Source organism: Trachurus japonicus, chromosome 20 (assembly GCF_045865225.1).
Source record: "Trachurus japonicus isolate A0001 chromosome 20, Traja_1.0".
NCBI classification, from domain to species: domain Eukaryota; kingdom Metazoa; phylum Chordata; class Actinopteri; order Carangiformes; family Carangidae; genus Trachurus; species Trachurus japonicus.
In genome coordinates this window covers 22,363,548-22,381,330 of record NC_140926.1, presented here as the reverse complement: position 1 = coordinate 22,381,330, position 17,783 = coordinate 22,363,548, and the positions used below count along the sequence as shown (strand labels likewise).

At 40.4% G+C, this 17,783-nt stretch overlaps 2 long non-coding RNA genes across 2 annotated transcripts; both read left to right on the top strand.

Moving 5' to 3' along the window:
• The first annotated feature begins 3,485 nt into the window (after window positions 1-3,485).
• Window positions 3,486-7,799, top strand: LOC146966894 (uncharacterized). Its single transcript, XR_015034510.1, has 5 exons — window positions 3,486-3,744; window positions 4,991-5,045; window positions 5,451-5,535; window positions 5,798-5,888; window positions 7,735-7,799. It is a non-coding gene; the product is annotated as an uncharacterized LOC146966894 (long non-coding RNA).
• Window positions 7,800-14,943: 7,144 nt separating this feature from the next.
• On the top strand, window positions 14,944-17,320 carry LOC146966893 (uncharacterized). Its single transcript, XR_015034551.1, has 5 exons — window positions 14,944-14,999; window positions 15,378-15,449; window positions 15,630-15,741; window positions 16,209-16,278; window positions 17,069-17,320. It is a non-coding gene; the product is annotated as an uncharacterized LOC146966893 (long non-coding RNA).
• The last annotated feature ends 463 nt before the right edge of the window (window positions 17,321-17,783 follow it).

Sequence of the window (17,783 nt, the reverse complement as noted above, 5' to 3'; positions counted from 1 at the left end):
TCTGACTGGTTGGAGCCGAGAGGCAACTGTAACTCAGATAACCACTCTGTTAACTAACTGTGGGAGAAACGAATCTGAGAATGAACAACAAGTTGAACATTGAGGCTGATGGGCTGCAAAGAAACCACATCAGGTTCCAGTAACAACCAAGAGGAATCAGAGGCTGCAGTGAGCAGTAGGCTTACCAACAATATGGAGGCACACAGATAAATTGGTCTGAATTTGGCATCAACAGCATGAATCCATGGACCCAAACTGCATTGTGTTGAAGGGGGGCAATAAGGTGATGACTTACATATCATTTCCAGTCACCAGATATGATCCAGTGGAATAAGTTTGGGATGTGGTGGGATGGGGGGTTTTGCGGCATGAATGTGCTAGCAATATCTCAACATGTCAACTTACGCTGTGTTTCCACTGTTTGGTACCAGCTGGACTCAATTCAAGTCAGCTTTGGTACCAGGTACTAATCTGGAGGTTAAAGGAATAGTTCACCAAAAAATGAAATTCAGTCATTGACTCACCCTCATGCTGATAAATACTCCAGAGTAGTTTTTTATTCCTCAAAGTGCAACTGGAGACCCGGGAAGGGGTTCGTAGTCCAACGAAAACTTTATGAGATTAATAGGGCCCGATACAATAACCTTGTAATCTTCCTCCATACTGCTCGTCCGCTGCAATTCAAGTGTCCTGAAGGGATATAGTCCAGAGTTTACCTGAAACGCGATGCACACGGACGTGACCGGACTTGCCTCAGTGACTTCGTTTCAGGTAAACTCTGGACTATATCCCTTCAGGACACTTGGATTGCCGCGGACGAGCGGTGTGGAAGAATATTTCAACGTTTTTGTGTAGTTTTATGGACCTGTTTGTGTTGGACATGATGCACAAATGACTGCGCCCCAGGCAAATTCAATACAGGACTGTTTAGGCTGTAAAAATGTCCTAAATGACGTTGTTTCGAGTAAACTCTGGACTATATCCCTTCAGGACACTTGGATTGCAGTGGACAAGCAGTATGGAGGAGGATTACAAGGTTTTTGTGTCGTTTTATGGACATTTTTGCGTCAGGCGCTATTGACTCTCATATAAAGTTTTCATTGGACTACTGTACGAACTGGCCTCCCAAGTCTCCAGATGCACTTTGAGGAATAAAAAACTACTCCGGAGTATTCATCAGCATGAGGGTGAATTTAATTTTTTGGTGAACTATTCCTTTAACTGTTGACTGTTCATTAGAGCATGCTGTTCTGCCTAGTACAAACATAAAGCCTAATATTACATTCAGACAAACTAACGTGGCTGCCACAGTTGTTAGATTTCACCTGAGACCAACATTCATCTTCTAAAAGGAATAATATATCAGCCAGCGGTAAATCTCCAAAGAGCTGCAGGTAACTTCATTGGATCCCTGTTTTGGAACCTCAGCCACTGTGGTACCAGAAATGTAGTACCAGGTACTAGATCCCAGGTACTTTTATCTGGAAATGCAAAAAGGCCGAATAGAATAGAGTCTAGTTGAGCTGGGACTGTACCATGTAGTGGAAACGCAGCAATAAAGCTGTACCTCAAAGAAATGATTTTAACATCTTGTGGAGTCCATACCATGCAGAACTTGGAGAGCACAGCAAGTGCTTCATTAGAAACACCGGCTTCAAACAAAAAGCAACTCTCAGCTAAGATTTTGTCTTTATGGAAAAATCAATCAATAATCGTTACAGATATATTGTTGAGACAGTATTTACATTGAGGCCCACACTAAATCAGTTTTGTATGAATAAATAAGATGTTTGGGAAGAGAGATGATGTGACAATGTACAACAAAGCTTCACAGTCAGCAGTAATTGTTGCACAGTTTGTATCTTAACCACTAAGCCACTGGGTGCTGCTTCTCATTTTGCTTGTTTTATTATATATAATTATAGATTTATTTTTCTTCCTGGTAGTGTTGTGTGTGTGTGCATCTGTTGTTGTAAAAAAAAAAGATATAAAATAAAATGAAATGTGAAAAACACAATAACTACAATTTTATCTAACTGAAATTTTTGTCTGCTTCCAAGCAGTTGACAAGTCCTTGAGGGAATAGCATCTGTGGTACTTGTAGTGTTTTACAGCCTACAGATATTGGAAAATGGGTGTTGGCCTCTGATGAACCCTCATCAACACTCTGGTCACAGGGAGGACAAGTCTCGAAGCTGCTAACACTCTCCTCCGGGAGAAGATGGACGACCAGGAAAACCGGCTTCGCCGCTCGAACCTTCGTGTTGTTGGAATACCCGAGTCTGCTGAAGGTGCAGATATGATCCAGTTCATGTCCCAGTTAATTCCATCGTTACTGGGCCGGGAGAACTTCCCCTCCTCTCCAGTCATTGAAAGAGCACATCGCTCACCGACACAGCGTCCAAAAGACCGGGATACTCCCAGGCCCATCATCATGAAGATGCTCAACTTCCAGGACAAGATGAAAATCATCCGGCTGGCCAGGGCGAAAAGGAAAGTGGAGTTCAACGGGTCCCGTGTCTACTTCAATCCAGACCTCAGCGCAGACTTGGCTAGACGACACAAGAGCTTTGCCAACATCAAACGTGAGCTACGTGACCGTAAGATTAAGTACTTTGTTCGTTATCCATGCACATTGTGTGTCTCTATTGCTGGCAAAGAACAACGTTTTGACTGTCCCGAGCATGCTGAAGCTGTCCTAAAAACAGCACCGAACTCTCCTGACAGTATGTGCTAGCAGTGCTTGTCCCGGGCTTGGCTAGCACTGGGCTAGCTACTGCTACCTGTTAGTATCTTGTCGGTGGGCTGAGCTTGGAAAGTAGCCGCCGACTGACTCTCCTCTCCTCTTCATCTTCTTTTGACTTTCTTTGCACTCTGATGGGGATTATTTGCGTTGCTTCTAAGTGTTTTGTGTTAACATGATGGCATCACGATACATGCCCCACTGAGCCTACTGAGCCTGCTTGTTTATGTTTTGACTGTCGCAGATAGCGCGTCACTACCCTTGAGAAGGACCCCTCTGACGTTATTATGGCTAGGCTACGATGCTGCCTGTATAATATTATTGTCATTATTTCTTTCTTTTTCTCTCTCTCTCTCCTATTCTTTTGCATTTTTTTTTTTTCTTTTCTTTTCTTATGGTAGGCTACGAATATATACTTCGTTTTCTCTCTGACAACAGATAGAGCATTGAGTTATTGATCACAGTTAACCCTCATAGGTATGCTCTTGGCTATTAAACCCAGGGATTCACCCGATGCTACCTGGGATATAGCCTGGGCATCCTTGATGGACTTAACTTGTCATTTTGTGTTATATGTTGTGTGTGTGTATGTATGTGTTCTGATTTGTAATGGTTGCAACTCGATTCTATTTTCAAGTATCTTGTCTGGTGACAGCATAAACTGTTTTGAAAAACGCATTGGATGATATTAAAGGCTTGAAAATAATTAATTTAAATATCAGAAGTCTGCCCACACAGCAGGAGACTCCGACGCGGATCCGCATTCAAGTCACCAAACCCGCGTGACTGTCACATTCGTTTGGCCGCCGCCTAGAGGATCAGCCCCGCCTCCAGGCAGAGCCGTTATTCTACCGTCAAACAGCGGATCCCGAACGGACCCGTGTCGGACGTGTGGACACGGACGCGCCTTTACTGTAACGGTCGACCACAGTAGTCCACACCGAGCCGAGACTAGAGGAGTCATCTTTCTTTGCTGGGACACGGTTGTGCTGAAGCCTCTAGTAAGTTTATTGATTTATTGATGTATTGCGACATTCACAGTAAACATTGGCCTTTGTGTTTTTAATCGTCATGTATATTAATGCTTGTAATGACGTTGTTTGATATTAGCACTGTTAGAACTTTTGTAGTTTTGTGCAACAGGCTAGGTTAGCTTCTAGCTGAGATGTGATGATGCACGTCTGTAGCTATTTTGTTTTAAAATGGGATAGCAATTTCGGGAGAATATGTTGTGGTTGTGTGACTAAAAAAACACACATTGTTATTTGGTAACGTTATGGTTATCTGTTTTAATGTATCGCAGCTGTTATGCTGTGTAACGTTAGCCTATGCTAGCGGTAACTTATGTAACTTAGCTGCTATTTCTCCGACCTCGACCTCCCATTTCCTCGATTTAAGTAGGCTATGCCCGGTGTTCCGACTCCCAGTAATTACGAGTCGCCCTCTTCATACACATTACGGTGTTTTTTTTTTTTAAATAATTATTTTCTTTTCTTTAAAACTAACTAGCCGTTAGCGGCTAGTTAGCCGGCTAGTTAGCCGCTAACGGCTAGTTAGCCGCTCGGCTTTTATTTAAAAAATAAAAAACACCGTAATGTTTATGAAGAGGGCAACCAACTCCAACGTTACGGAGTTTAGAATGACTTTTTTAAGCCTCTCTTTGCTCCTCATGTCGTAATTCTCCGTGACTGTTCGCTAGCCGAGCGGCTAACGGCGCTGTTGTACTGTATATCAGCACGGGTGTGATTCGGTCGTAGGCACGAGGCCGCACACCCGTGCTGATATACAGTACAACAGCACTCCCTCTGCCTTTATTCATCCCACGAAGGGGAAATTCACAAGTTTCAGCAGCAGTACAAACACACTCACACATGCCATGCACACTGGCAATATTAATGTTTAAGCTTGTCAGTGCTTTATGATGATGAATATATGCTGAGAAACAAGATAAAATTGTAAATCAAGCAGGAAAGACCAATAATTTGTGTTTAATGAATCAAATATAATCAGATATTGTTTTGGTCATAAATAGGCTATGTTTAATTCGCTGGGGAGGAGGGGCGGGCACACAGCTTTTCTTTTTTTTTAAACTTTTTTTTTTAAATAGTGAGGGCTGTCATTTTTGCTAAGCTTAAGTCAACTAAAGTTAGCTATTTTGTGTCTTCTATGTCCTGCCTTGAGTTTATGTTGTCTACACACACACATACTTGACTTTTTTTCAACATTTTTTCTATTTTTACTGTGCAGATAATCCTCCAGCTATGCCAATATTTGACATGTCTCTGGGTGCTGCTGTGTAGTGGTGAGTATTAGCCTACTATTCAATTGCTTTTGTTGGTTTTCGGGATGCACATTTTGAATTTTTTTTCTGACTGATGATAACCAACGCTTGTTAACCGATATGATTACAATGCTCTCGGGGGCGATCACTTTTTCTCTTTTGCACAGCTCTGTTGTAACAGGTGATGCAGATCGATGTCCCTGTAGGCTACATTTGTTGTCTGGCCTTCTTTTATGATATTATTCCTTTTTTAATATTGTGAGTAAAGATAATTACTGCAAGTCCTATTGCCTTTAAGATTCTAATGTTCATTTTTTTTGTTGAAACTATTTTGGAGAGATATGTCTAATAATCAGTCTTCATTACAACACAAAATAATATGGCACCACAAACTAAACCAATTTCCATTTGTCTTTCTTTCTCTAGTGAATGTGGCAGTGTAAAGGGTGTTCAGTTGCTGTGCAATATTTGACATGTCTCAGGGTGCTGTGTCAAAGGCTCTGCAGTAGTGGTGAGTATTACTAAATCAGTTGTTGTTTTCTGAGTTTATTGTTTTTTTTTCATTTATGTATATTATTTTTAAACAATTACTCAGTAATGAAAAAGAAATAGGGGGCATCATTGCACCAATGGATGAAGTAAATATATTCTCTGGGTTGGGGGTGTAACAACTGATTGTCTTCAAGACAAAAATGCCTTTTACCAGGACAAATGAGAATTTTCACAGACATGAACTCAAACAACACAACTTCTCCTCTGCTTTTCTGCCGTAGGATGATGACGTGGATCTGGGAAGAGAATGCGTCCTAAAGACCCTCTGCGTTTACCTGAATGAGGACCCGGAGAATCTATTGAGAGTATGTGGTAAGTATTACTTAGGTTTAGTATGTTGAGATGTTATCTTTCGTATTTTATATAAACTTTAAAACATCTACTCATTGTAATTACTTTACAGTCAGCTAAGTTGTAGGATAATATGGTAGTGCTCTTAATATCAAAGTGTGTGTTTATTTTTCATTAAAGGGATAGTTCGGGTCTTTTGATATCTATCTATACCCTTGTTTTAGCACAGAGCTAAAGGGAGAGCTTTATGAACCTGATGTGATGCTGAACCTCATCAGATGGAGTTCCATAGACTGTAGGAAAGAGGTTAGAGCAGAGAAGAGTGATCGTTGCAGCGCAGTCCATGGTGGAAGATCAGACCAACAAATATACAGACAGACAGCGTGCATCACCTCCAAGGATGGTGCTGCTGGAAAAAAAAAAGAACAGCACTCCTCTGCAGCCAGCTGACGTGTAGCTCACCTGCAGCTGTCAGAGGATCCTCGCTCTTTCTTTAGCCTGGCGTTTGGATGCACTTTGTTCAACATGTGAAGATCTAACCACCATCTGACCACCGGTCAGCTGAGCCAGCTAACAGAGTGGACGTGGCTGGTGTGTAGGCTCGCTATTTTATAACGGCAAGAAAAAATAATCGTCCTGATAGTGTGTGTACATTTGTCCGGCTGATCTTCCATCACGGACTGCGCTGCATTACTGATCATCACCCGGTCACCCTGTCTGTCACAGCTGCAGCTGTGGTCTAACTTCAGCTTGTTGCTTCCCTGTCCCTCCTCTCTGTGTCTGCCCGTTCTAACTCCATCTGACGAGGTTCAGCATCACATCAGGTTCATAAAGGTCTCCCCTTGGCTCTGTGCTAAAACAAGGGATGGCTTCATCACTTGTGTCATAATCAGATTACGTGAACTATCCGAGCAATAAACTCCATGAAACAGCTGATGGAAATGCGCACAGCCGTCTAGAGGCGGCAGCGCGCAGTGATACGGAGGGAGAGAAAATAGCAGCAAGCGATTGTGAGGTCAGACTTTTTTGTGGACAACGGTTTTGTGATGCAAATGTATCACTCTTTTGAACGCATATTGTTTTGAGAAGTAAAACGCTTTATTTTCGTGACCCCAGCCAACTAACCGGACTACATTCGTCAGCACCGCAAACTCTCAAAGTGTGTGAGAGAGAATTAAACATAGCCTATTTATTATCAGTTACTATGACCAAAACAATATTTGATTCGTTAAACATAAATTGGTCTTCCCTGTAGGATTTGTTTTATTTACAATCTTATTTCTCAGCATATAGGCCTATTAATTATCATGACAACATAAAGCACTGACGAATAAGCCTAAACATTGATACAGGACTCTGTAACACAACTCATCACACATTCATGCTCTCCCTGTGTGATCATCTGAGAAGCAGACAGTCTGAGGTTGAAGTTTAGGTGACACTGTGACAGGTCTCTGTACGTCTTGACCACATGTCAGCTGGTCAGCTGTAGTAGAGGAGAACTCAGCTGTTTTCAGCTCCACCGCACGTAGCGTTTTTTTTTTTTTTTTTTTAGGAGCTCCGGTATATTGCGGCTTTATGCGGGAGGACACGCGATTAACTACAGCTGATCCAATGTATTTATCTGAGCTTGGTCACCGTGAGAGGCGCTTTGAGCTGCGTTCATATTAAGTTACACCTGACGCAGGACAGGGCATTTTGACAGGTCTGCGCTCACATCAGCTGTGTTTATTTACCCTCACCCTGTCACATAAGCGATCAGCTGTTTTTTTTGTTTTTTTTAACGTTTGATGTCTTTTTTTCTTTTTGCTCGAAATTAAACATGGTATGACCTTGACTCCCTATATATCTGTCTGTTTGATTACAGGTGCTGTAAGAAAAAATACAGTGACAGGTCAGCCACAGATGACGAGGTGACCAAACACGCCATCCACCTTGTGGCAGATTGTGCAGCGAGGAGACGTGTCCCGCCTCCATCCACGCGAGAACCCCAGTAGCATGTACTTTAAAAGAATAAACAATATTTGTATTGAACTTCTTGTCGTTCACCAGTTATTCATTTTCTGATATTTTAGCTTCACATTTCATTGAAGTTGTAGCCTCATTTTGTACAGTTAATTGATGTCTTGACTTCAACCTTTTCTGTATATTGACAATAGTGTTGGGTTAAAAATGCAAGGCAATGCAGATTTAAGCTTGGTGTAGAAGTCTAGGCTAGGCATAGTTATAGTTTTAGTTTAAGCTATTTTATGGAGATTTTGAAAATGATGAACGGGTCCAAAACGGACCCGGGCCAGAGGTTTTTTTTGCGTCCGTTTCGGATCCGCGGCGGATTTGCGTGTCCCGAACGGACCCGGGCCAGAGGTAATTTATAAGTCCGTTGCGGGTCCCAAACGGATCCGGGCCAGAGGGTTATTATGAGTCTGTTGCGGATCCGCGGCGGATTTGCGGGCCCTGAACGGACCCGCCGCGGAGGTATGATTTAAATCGCGGATGCGGACCGGATGCAGCGCGGATCCAGGACGGGTCCGCGATCCGCCTTCGTTGCGGATCCGTCACAGAGAGCAAGTGGACTCCGATACGGGTCCGTTTCGCGGGTCCGTTCCGGAAGCCGCGCTACATCCGCGGCGGGTCCGCGGCGGACTCCTTTTGCTATGTGGGTGGTACCCAAGATTGATTTACTCCGTACATGGGTTTACTTGCACAAGCCAAATATCATTACACTTTCGGAAACATTTCTTAACAGTGATATCTCAGATAATGAAATTAGTATTAGGAACTATGTCCTATATAGAGCTGACAGAATTACTAGGCATGGAGGTGTGGCTATCTATGTTTCTACAGACATTGCTTCTGAAATTGTTATTCCTACTACTGGCCCACATGGTTTTGAGTCCGTTTTTGTGAAAATTGTATTACATAGTACGAATAAGTGTTTGCACATAGGTAGTATATACAGACCACCCTCCTCCCCAGTGGACTCCTTTAACAACTTGATTTCAACTATCACCTCTATATCTGCCATGAATGAATTAATTTTACTAGGCGACTTTAATAGGAACTGGCTAGACAAATCATCTGACACAATCAAAAGAAAATTCACTGCTATAAACCTTACCCAGCTTATAGATGAACCAACAAGGGTCACCAAGAAAACAAGTACTTTGTTGGATTGGATACTGGCTTCACATCCTGATAGGATTGCCAAATCTGGTGTTATGTCTGACTGCTTTAGTGATCACTCGATTGTCTATTGTGTATGGAAAATTAAACTCCCCAAATCACCTCCAAAGTTGATAAAGATCAGACAACATAGAAAAATGGATACAGATTTATTTTGTCATGATTTGATCAACATAAACTGGGATCGTTTTCAATTAATACCCAATGTACAAGATGCCTGGGACTATTTTTATACTGAATATAATGAAGTGCTTGACAGACATGCTCCGTGGAAAATGGTCAAGGTCAAGGGTGAGCATCTTCCCTGGATCACTCCAGAGCTTATTAGTCTTTTTAGACAAAGAGACAAAGCATGGTCAACTTACCGTAGAACGAGAAACAATGATGATTGGGAAATGTATAGACAACTTAGAAACCAGAGTAAAGTCAAAACACGTAATGCCAAATCTAATTATTATAAAGAATGTCTGAACTCTGACTTCAGGAACCCAAAACAGTTTTGGCGAAAGATTAAATCAATTACAAATGCTAAAGAAAAGCATACTATTAATCAAATAAGAGTTAACGATACTATTTTACACGATTCTTTATCTGTTGCCCAAGCACTAAATCATCATTTTTCCTCTGTTTGCTCTACTCTTCTTCCTGCATCTTATACCTATGACTGTCATGGCTACACTTCACCTCCTATCAGCTCATCCTCACCCTCATCTTTCTCATTTAGAAAAATCACACCAACTGAAGTGCTGAGTGTCATTAGGGAATCCAATGGAAATAGTAGCGCTGGACTTGACGGCCTGGAAAACAGATATATCAAATTAGCCGCCAATGTTCTTATGTATCCTCTCGCTGACTTGTTTAATCTCTCTCTCTCTACTAATGAATTACCTTACATCTGGAAATCAGCACGAATCACTCCACTTCATAAAGCAAATGATGTCCTTGATTGCAACAATTATAGACCTATATCTATCATCTGTTCAATTGCAAAAATCCTGGAAAAACTGGTCTATTCTCAACTGTCAGAATACCTCAAGATTAATAATATTTTATCTCCCTCTCAGTCTGGATTCAGATCCAACCATTCAACAACTACTGCCTTGTTGAAAATAACAAATGATATTTTTACTGCTGCAGGGAATGGTGAAATTACTGGTGCAATTTTTGTTGATTTAACCAAAGCTTTTGATTTCGTTGATCGGTATTTATTATTAGATAAGCTTTATAACATTGGTCTATCTAAAAATGTAATTTTATGGTTTAGCTCTTTTCTACATAATAGGAAACAGTGTGTTGTTGTTGATGGAAAATGTTCTGACTTGTTGGTGCAGGAAAGAGGAGTGCCTCAAGGGTCAACCTTGGGACCCCTTCTTTTCTCTATATTTGTTAATGATTTACCGTCTATATTTACTTATTCCTCTGTGCAATTGTATGCAGACGACACCGTCATTTATACTTCAAAATCTGACCTATCTGAAGTTCAAACCACCATTCAGTCTGACTTCAGTATTCTTGAAGACTGGCTCTTACAAAATAAATTACTTCTTAATAAAAACAAATCTGTCGTAATGATTTTTGGCACAAATTCCAAATTGAAATCCATTTCAGATTTATGTAATATATCTTGTAAAGATGGTACAACTCTGCAGAAAGTTGATAAAATGAAATACCTTGGTGTCTGGTTAGATCCTACTTTGTCATTTAAAACGCACATTGATTATACGGTACGGAAGGTGAACTGTCGTATTAATATGTTGTATAGGTCTAGAAACTGTTTTACATATAGTGTTAGAAAGAAACTTGCTATGCAACTTATTTTTCCAATTTTGGACTATTGTGATGTTGTGTATATCTCTGCTTCCAAATCTGTGTTAGCTCCTCTGATCAAAGTTTATAACAGAACCTGCAGATTCATACTTGAATGTCCCTATCTTACACATCACTGCCTAATGTACCAATCTCTTCAGTTTCCCTCTCCACATGCACGACGACAGTTACACTGGTTCCAATTTATTTTCAAATGTATTCATTTTAATTACCCCCCTTATCTTAAACAGTATTTTGTGCAACTCACCTCTACTTATCAAACCAGACACTCTGTTCACCCCTACTTTTCCGTTCCACATACCAGAAAAACAACCGGTAGAAAAGCATTTATGTTCAGAGCACCAAATGACTGGAATCACCTACCCATGTGTATCAGATCTTCTCCATCTCTTAATTGCTTTAATCATGCCCTGTCTTCACATCTTGAAACTACTTGTTCATGCTTTCATTGAACTGTCACCACATTTCGCTAAATACCTGTCCAAACTCGGTTGCAACTTGTCCGACTGATTATTGTATGTCTGTCCAGTTTTTGTCTTTGTCTTGTTTTGTTTTGTTTTGTTTTTATTGTATTGTTCTGTATCCTTTCATTGTACTGTGATGTGTTGTGTTGTTGTGTTTTATGTTGACGTGAGGTGCGCAGGACCCCCTCGAAAACGAGTTGCGACAACTCAAGGGGTTTATCCTGCTGATAATAAACAACTTAAACAACAAGTTTTAGTTGCAGAGGGAAAACATTAGCTGTGATCAGTGATTTTAGGTTTGCAGGCCAAACAGAGGTTAATCACATAGTGTATGAGGCCCTGTTTCTATAGCAGAGGTGGTGTGATTTATTATTTCAGAGTAGAGGCAGTTTTCAAAAAAAAAAAAAAAAAAACTTCCCTGATAATCTTTATGTACACTACAACAATGATATCAAAGAACTGTGTAGGCTGAATTAATTCTGCAGTTGCCTTTGGGTAATTGTTAGACGCTCAAGGCAATTTAGAAAGTAGCCTGTGCAATTCTTCTCTGCTGGAGGTTCAGTTTGTACAGAGTGGAGCAATACAACTCAAAAGCCTCATTGATTTCTCAGAGGTTGTGCCGCATTGTAAGAGCGGCCCTCCATCTGGGGGTACAGACTACAAGCAGCTTAGCAATTGAAACTGACAAAAAAAAAATACAAAAAAGAACACAAGAAAAAGTTGACTGCATTTATCTTCATATTCATGTGCTGAGAAATGCACCCTTCAGACACCTCCACCACTACAAAGCTTAATATGGAATTAAAGGCAGGTTTGGCGATTAAACATTCATATTGGTTGTCTGGTTGTCTGTGCAAGCATTTTATTAGCATTCCATATTTAAAGGTCAATTTGACATTTTCCCCCTGTTTAATTTTAGTGATGATGCCAATAAGGAGATATACCAAACATATTTCCATTGTAGTTGTAGTCTGTCGAGCTTCTCCCTGGAGCTCTAGTGACAATGGTCAGTGCACCGATCAGCAAAGAAGGGAGTCAGGGCCTGCTCTCTGATTGGCTCGCTGTTTCAAGACTGATTTGAATGTGAAATATAGCCAATTTTAGGTAAAACACCAACAGAAACCAAACCCTTAAAAACTGGGTGCTGAGTCCAGGTGTACTGGATTTGGGGGCATGGCTGAGAGCAGTGACTGCTTCATTGTGACATCACAAAGTTACAGAAGGCCTGACAGCTCCTTTTAATGAATACAGGCTGTTGCAGATATCCTGGTGCACAAATTCAAAGCACCTTTCCTGTTCAGGCACAGGAGTTCTTAATGAATTGATGGAGGGATGTGGGGGTGTGGTTCTCTTATGTTCATTGATGATTTTTGTGTAAGTAAAGAAAACCAAAGAAAAAAAAAAAGAAATCTACTCTCTGGTTTCCTTAAAAACAAATAATGTCATGCAACACAGGCTGTGTGCATTTCTTTGTGGTCTGAGGCTTTGATATTTTTACAGTTTCAGTATAGAGCTTTATTGTCAAAGACTACTGTACATAGTCACAGTCAGTATAACAGTTGTAAGGAGGGGGTCACGTGATACAATACACAGAGTAACAATGCTTCCATAACTTAGCAGTTGGGGTGGGTGGATGGGTCGAAAAGGCAACTCCACAGCCTTAACTGCATGTTGATTACTGTAACTATGACGCCCAAGGTCTGGTACTAACATGACCTATAGGATGAAAATGACCTACATGTAGAAATTGTTGGAAATGGTGGTTGTTGGCATAGTATATGATTGTGTATTTATATGCAGTAAGACAGGGGTACAGGAGTTATACTAGTTTACGTATTATACTGTATTTCTCGATCTCTGTGTGCGCCTGTAAGTCAATGCACTGTGTGTGGACTTTGGCCGCCGCCTTGGTTCAACCGTGTGTGCATCATACATTCACTAATGTTTCCCACTGAGCTCTGCCCTGTTTGAAAAGTGAAGGAAGCCTGTGTGTGGAAAAATGTTGCCTCCGAGATGAAGAATGTGTTATAGAAGAGAAACACACATGTCAGGACCAATGATTTGTATCCTCAGAATAGACCTGTCCTGTGATTGTCAGCCTCTTTTCATATTTAAGCTGAAAATCACAGATGCCTGAGGATACAAGTCAGCACTGAAAAGCTCCATCATGATATGTAAATGATGACATGATGAGCTATGTCAGAATTTTTCATTTCATCATACAAAACACCAAGATATTATAAATAAAATCTTCTCTGCTGCTGGTATGATTTGGTCATTTTGTGGAAAAGTAAAACACAGTTGCATGACTTTGCCTGGAGCAAGGAGCAGATTTTGAAAAAAGTTTTAGGAAACCTCTCAATTGAGACATTGTATTCCAGACAGCACTCACTGTAGTGTTTTTTTTTTAACCTTACCTGCAGTTGGACTCTCAAAACAAAATTGACAAATATCAAAAGAAAGACAGCGACAGAAATCGAAAAGAATGTTAATTTAAAATGAATAACAGACAAAGGAAGTTGTCCACGGCTGGAGAGAGGCAGTAATGGAAAAAGTGACTTCAAAGAGCACAGCGAGGTCTATCTTTCTGGGTCTATCTCTGTAGCTGAGTTTAGTTTCAAGGCTGGATCACCAGCTGCTGCAAATTGGGCAACCACTCCAGACTTCCTCCTCAGAAGAGCCCCAAAAGAGAACCCACCCAGGCACAGGGAGAACATGCAGACTCAGAGTCCAACCCAGAACCTTCTTGCTGAGAAGCGAGAGTGCCAACCACTGCACCATCACAATGACATAGCCTATGTTTACACATACAATTTGCCGGTATCACTTTACAATAAGGGTCCCTTAATTAACGTTAGTTAGTACATTATTAAGCATTAATTAACTGTTTACAGATATATTAACAATCATTATTATGTATTACTTAGGATTAGTAAACACATTACAGTAATTAATGTAGCCTATTAGTAAGCAGTTAATTGATGTTTACTTTACTTTAAAGCAGAAGTAAGCGATATTTTTGTGTTAATATAAGTCTTAAAGGGATAGTTCACCCTAGAATGGTATTTCGCTCATTATCTACTCACCCTCATGTTGACTAAGGGCTGGAAGAATTTTCAGAGTCCACCGTCCCTTCTCTGAGTTACAGGGGGTCTTGGCGTAGCAGTGCATTTCAATGCAACGGTTGCAAAGGGACACCAGAGCTCTTCGTAAAAAAACACACACAAAAAAACATCCAAATACCTCCATGATGCTCGTATGTAATGTCCGTCTTGTGCTGAAGCCCCAAATTGCGTAATTGTCCCGAAAAAATTAAATAAGTCCACATTCCAAGCATGTTTGTACACTCTAAAAATGAAAACTTAAAGTTGTTGGCCTTACCATATTTTTTCAGCTGACTAAACAAAAAACATTGAGTTGTGTTGTAAACTAATAAACATTATTTATTTCAACTATCTTTTTCAAGTTTTTTGGCTAAAGTTGGCCTAACTTAATAACTTGAGTTAGCAAACCTCAAAACTGTGCATTTGAGGTCAGGACAAGTTCTAGAAGTTGAGACAACAAGAACTGGGGTCTCCAATGCATATCTGCAGGGGTTCCACCACAACGACACTGCTGCCATGTGCTGCCGACATCTCTTACACTTCTTACTCTCAAGGTGAGTATTTTGCTCAATATGGTACTAAAAGTCAGGGTTCACGTGTGCAGATTATACATTATTATATATTTATTGTCCCCCTCACGGCTAAAGAGAGTTGTAGATGTTAATTGTTTACCAGTTAGCTCTGTTAGCTCCGTTAGCTCTGTTAGCTCCGTTAGCTCTGTTAGCTCCGTTAGTGCGGCTACAGTGGAACTGGAGCTCATTTATTAAACACAATGAGCAGTGCTACAAATAACTGGTATACTGCTTATGTGTGCCTCTGATGTTAAAGTTTAATGTTACTTTAGAGACTCATTTTTACAATTGGGTGTCATGTAAACATGAATATAGGCTATATGACATTAATTGTTGTTAATTGTCTTGGTGGACTGACAGGAGAAGATTGAGGTGCAGCCCATGGTCACAGAAATCCAGGAGAGATGGCCTGCCCTGTGTCTTAAGGAACAGGTAAGAAAATGTGTGTGAAAAAGTTGCTAACTATTTTATATCACAGAACTATTGCTTGCCTTATACAACGAGTAATTCAGCACCTTGCCAATAAAGGTATTCAGAAACTGACTACTTAAGAGAAAATCCATGTGAACTGGTTCGGTTGGATTAATGTGTGCTGTTTTTTGTTTATTTCAGATTTGCAGCAAGTTCTGATGTGTAACCAAGGAACTGTTGTGGACATTTAGAGCAGCCGTGCCAGGAAAAGGGACAAGACAGGGAGAGACGCTTGGCTGTTCTTGATGAACAGGTGAATTCATGTTATAAATATCATGTATTTTTGATTATGGTTCAGGGTTACCTGAGCAAGCCCTTAAAGGGATAGTTCACCCAAAATTGAAATTTCTCTCCTTGTGTCGACTAAGGGCTGGGAGAAGTTTCAGAGTTATCTGTCGCTTCTCTGAGTTACAGGGGGTCTTGGCATAGCAGTGCATGTCCATATAACGGTTGCAAATGGATACCAACTGTCTTCGTAACAAAAAGACACACCAAAAAACATCCAAATACCTCCATAGTGCTAATGTCCCTCTTGTATTGAAGCCCCGAAATGCGATATTGTCCTGAAAAAAATTAAATCTGTCTGTCCTCTTCCCGGTTCGTCCAAATTTGATGGATGCCACCCCAATATAAGACCTAAGTTTAAACTAGTCACAAATTAATCTCAGCTGCACTGTTTTTAACCAAATGTCCTATGGCTTTCCTGTGTCCAATTTCCAGACATCACAATGCATCAAAGCAGAGCATGTCTAGACCTCAGATTTCAGAGACACTTTTCCTGAAACGCCTGGTGAGTACAGAATGTCTGTTTTTATTTTTGGTCAACCATGAGTGCACATTAATTATCATGCACATATAATTCTCTATGCCATATTGCTTTAGAATATAGAAAAGATGAAATATCCACACCTTGGATTGTAGCTCCCAAAAAACCGTATTAATCACCAACGCCCCATATATTTTTGCCTTCCACCTACAGTAGCGTAACCCAGCTTAATGGCTGAGAGCCTCCTTTCTCCCTGGAACACAAGTAATTTATTTAACCAGCCATTTAATTTAAGGTTGAATATGGAGTTTTACCAGAATACCACAATCTATTGATCATTGTAGGCAACAACAACAGAAGAATAATTCCTGCAGTCCGTTGCCAGACCGCTGCTTAGTGTAGCACACTGTTGCTTGGGACGCCGCTCTGACCAGAGTAGCACAGAGAAAAACTATTTAGGATATTTCATTTCATTTATTAGTTTATTTCATAGGGACAGTGCACCACTAATCAACAGAGTTAAAAGAAAACTGTAAGTGGGGCAGAGTTAGCCAACAAGGCTAGTTACCTGATGTTTCATTTTTACCGCCATTGAACAGCTTCAGACTATTGTGATGTTAGATAAATGACTTGTAGCTTGTTACAGGGATGAATAGCAATTAGAATCACAGGCAAAAAAACTGTATAGCACAGTAACTGTACACTACAGGTTTACTCAGGCTGAGACACAAATTTAAAATTACACGCTGACATAGGTGTTTAGTTATCTTAACAGTGTTTATATTGAATTTGGTTGAATTTCTGCTTTCAACAGGACACCGATCCAGAAGACAGACAAACAAAAGGGGTCCAAATGGGAGTGCTCACCGTGTTCGTGGATGGTGCACCGGCCTCGCTTCAAACTGTTAACAGCATTGCTGTGGTGTTGCTGTAGTGCTTTTTGACTGTGTTGTGGTTTGGACTCTTTTAACAAGTTTGGCCACACCAGTCTGCATCTTTTTGTTTGTGGGTGCAGTGTACAGTACTTGCACTAGATAGATTTAATCATATTTGCTGGAATATTGCATTAAATGTTTAAATAAAGATGTTTTACTTAACTAGTATTATTTGTATTTGTATTATTTGTTGTTTTAGTTGCCACAACTTGAGAGTATTTATAAGTACAACTTGAATTTTTGAGTTTTGATGCATTTGAAAGGTAACTTATCTGAAACAAAAATAATAAGTTGAGACTACTAAATTTTAAGTGTTTAAAAAACTCAAAATTTGAAGTTATCTTTAAGTTAATTTACAAGTTATCTCAACAAAAGATAATTTGTTGGCTTAACTTTATGTGGTTTTATTCAAAACTTGAGAGTTTTAGTTGGACTCAAAACGCAAAAATCTATTGCAGCCAGTTACCTAGAATTTTTGAGTTTTCACAGCCCTTTATTTTTTACGGTGTAGCATTAGCTCCTAGTGTCTGTTGTCCGGGTCTTCCACTGCCAGCGCGCATGCGCAAGGTTCGCACTGAGACCGACTCGCTTCCT